Source organism: Macrobrachium nipponense, chromosome 13 (assembly GCF_015104395.2).
Source record: "Macrobrachium nipponense isolate FS-2020 chromosome 13, ASM1510439v2, whole genome shotgun sequence".
NCBI lineage: Eukaryota > Metazoa > Arthropoda > Malacostraca > Decapoda > Palaemonidae > Macrobrachium > Macrobrachium nipponense.
In genome coordinates, this window is record NC_087206.1 from 99,220,187 (window position 1) to 99,223,677 (window position 3,491).

Below are 3,491 nucleotides of genomic sequence, written 5' to 3' on the forward strand. Positions count from 1 at the left end.
ATATATATATATATATATATATATATATATATATATATACATAATTAAAGGATTATATATATACAATTAAAGGATTATATATATATATATATATATATCTATATATATCTATATATATATATATATATATATATATATATATTATACATATATAATACTCCAAGGGTGAGATAGAGACAAAGTAATAGGTAGGACAGAGAGATAGATACATCGATTGATTGATTGACCAACATATGAGTGATTTTTGCGTGTGTGTGTTATGAAGATTCACTTACCTATTGAGATTAAAAAAAAAAAAGATTAAGCCAATCTGCTCAGACACAAGGACAAGACAATTAAAGGATTAAATAAGGCGACAGCTATTCAGAACTTTGGTAAATAAAAACATGTTCACAATACATATTCACAATACATATTAACCATACATATACAATGAAGATATCTCTAAGGCCGCTATCCAATTTGTATTTAAATCTGTAATTATATCTTTGAGGTCATTCTTAGACATGTTACAAATACAAGGGTCTAAATAAAACAAGGCACAACTAATATTAAAATTACAATGGGAAGTAAGTTTTATTATGGCAGATTCTAAAAGATTTCGTGATAAGACATCTATCTTTTGATCTTGCAATTACTGAACTACCAATCCAATTTATTCGGTGGTTGTTTTCACCTAAATGAATGAATATTGCAATAGATGTTTGCCCAGTTTTTACAGAATATTTATGCTGGCGTAATCTTACTTCTAAGCCCTTGCTCGACTGTCCGAGATAAAATGAGGGGCAGTCCATACGTGGAATTTTATATATTATGTTGTTGCTTTCTCTGGGGCCATTATTTATTAATATTCCTTTTAGTGTGTTATCATAGGAAAAAACAATGTTGACCTAAAAGGCTTTTAACAATGATTTAATGGTTTCAAATCCGTTAAAATAAGGGAAACATATATATATATATTATTACGTATATAGGGCCCTGTGAGAGACTAGATACGTAAACGGAAGTAATTTAGGGATTTCAAGAGGGAATTGCTTGAACTTACCGTAAACTTTCTTTAGGGGGAAGGTCGCCAGAAAACTCAGCTCGTTACTTTAAACTATTTATTTACAAAAAGGCCCGTGCTGGCCTGGAGAAAAGTTAAATGACATTGGCCCCCACGTTGGGGCTTATAGTCTCATTCAATTCAAGCTGATTTCATTCACTTGGTTAATGCACACTTGCGAGCAGAGAGACGGCACGTGACTCATGGAATCTGGAAAAGAATCCCGATTAACGACATAAAAGAAAAAATGACTTCTTGCTTTGATTAAGGCTGATTAATTCTCTAACATTGGGGAAGGTAAACTCGACTGGTTCACTGAGGTATACACGAAAGCTTTGGTCTTTAACAAGTCACAAAGGGGAGCACGTGGCCCGATGAGGACAAAGGGCTTCTGATGAAGAAGGGGTAAAATAAGAATTGAAAATGAATTTAGCAAGAGTCGTATGGTAGTAAAAGGTGCTGGGTTGAAGTTTACACTTTCAGACGTACCTTTATGCAATATTCTGTGTATCCTTGTAGGAGAATGCGGTCCGACCTCTGTTCAGGTCTGGGGTCCGGGTCCACCGGTGCGTCGTGGGTAGGCCTAATTTTGGGGAGGCTGGCAATTTGACCTCTGTCCGAGACCACGTCTCGCGGCCGACTGAGAGCGATACTCCTTGCTTTCGAATCACGGGGCTTCCAACAACCGCCTCGAGCATTGCCTGAAAGGTGGTAACACAACGCCAGCAAATTGGGAAGGAAAATAGGTCTTATTGTAGAAGTCCCTAAAATCCATCTCGAAGCCTAGCTACTCTTGTGACCTGCCTCTCTTACCCTAAGCTTCCGTCAGACCGGAAATATCATTCCTACGACATCCCCACTCTCCCAACAACAGTAGCTTCAAGAGACGGCATGGCTGCTACTTTTATAATTAAACAAAACTAAAACTCTGCTGGGAAGGCGAGGCGTTCTATAAACGTAGCAGCTCCCCCTGTTAAGAAGGCATTCACTCCCTTTCGGGCGTGAAGGTCTTGGCTTAAATAAGTTGATCGCCTCGACAACCCAGTTCTCCTACTCTAACTTGAAGTTTTTTGAGCAGCGATACGGCTGACTACAATGGCCTACCTAACTTATAGGCAAAGATGCTAAGTGTACTAACTTAATGTAGGGATGTAATCTAGCCTAAGTAATAACTACGGGTCGTCTGTGACGACAGTCTACTCTACCCCTAGATAAGGTTACTTGAAAATTCTACTTGCTACTAACCTAATGCCCTGGTACTAAATCATTAGCCTAACCTACTCAATACAGTTAAATGAAGACGCAATCATTCCAGAGTGTGGTACGCACAGCAGTAGTTCAGCGACGGAACTGTTAAAATACATAATGAGAGGTAATGATGCGTTGGGGATGATGAGTGGTTAAATTACCAGGAGGGAAATGCAATGAGGTAGTTATGACATTTACATGAGTGTTAGTATCACAATTTCTAGGGGTTAGAGGGTTAGTTCTACTGGCAGAGATCAGGCTGGCTACCTTCTCTGGGTAGGTGCCAGGATCATTCTGCAAATGAATGCGACACTGTACCTCGGGCACAGGTGTCAAGGAGAGCATGTGGCTCTTTTGTGTTAGTTTGTTAATGACGTCCCTTCTTCTTCTTCTTCTTATTCCCCCAGGACCTGGCTATACCAGTCCTTGGAGTAGACGGAGGCACCGACTCTGGGGAAAGGCCAGAAACGCCGGCAGGAGCAGAGGCAGTGGTAGCCTGAGGCGGTATGAAGGTGAGGTCTGCCGGAGGTTCATCCTCGGGCGACAGTGGTGAGGGTGAAGAAGACGGAACTAGTGATTGGCCATGGGCTGCGGTAAGCTCCATGCCTGTTGGAGGATCTCCTGTAGGAGGATCCTTGGGTAGGTTAGGCGCCGGCACTAGCTCGGGGCCAGGCGCAGAAGTCAAGTTCGGTGGTGGCTCTACGTCCAGGCTGGACGGAGCTTGGTACTGGCCAGTGCTGCCAAGTGGCACTGGCAGAGAGTTGAGGTCGACCGGACCTGTGGCGGGTACCGGAGGTGCAATACCTCTCAGCGTGCCCTTGGAAATGGGAGACAGAGGCTCCTGTCTCTGGTTGAAGGCTAGGCCTTGGGGAACATGGACAGTGTCCGCTGCTGATAGTCGGCTAGGGCACCTAGGCCAATTAGTAGAGTGCCCTATTACGTTGCAGGTTTTGCAACGGAACTGTGAATGATCAATCTCCCTTCCTGGTAACGAGGGAGACTGTTGGTGGTTGTACTTCCTGGAGGAAGTAAAATTTCGATTACTCCTTGCTTTAGAGTGATTTGTTGTGGGGTTAGGACCCCTAGGCTGTTTGGAATGCGAGGGAGACTTCATGTCTTGCCCTAGGAGGAGGTCGTAACCTCCTGGAATGTAGCTTGCAACTGCAAGGGTACAAACTTTGGAGAAGTGAGGTCCTAG

At 42.5% G+C, this 3,491-nt stretch overlaps 1 long non-coding RNA gene across 1 annotated transcript; it reads right to left on the reverse strand.

Annotated features, from left to right (window-relative positions):
* Positions 1-1,093: 1,093 nt before the first annotated feature.
* Positions 1,094-3,016, reverse strand: LOC135225222 (uncharacterized). The gene is made up of 2 exons (XR_010316934.1): positions 1,535-3,016; positions 1,094-1,255 (listed from the first exon to the last, which is right to left on the reverse strand). It is a non-coding gene; the product is annotated as an uncharacterized LOC135225222 (long non-coding RNA).
* Positions 3,017-3,491: the final 475 nt, after the last annotated feature.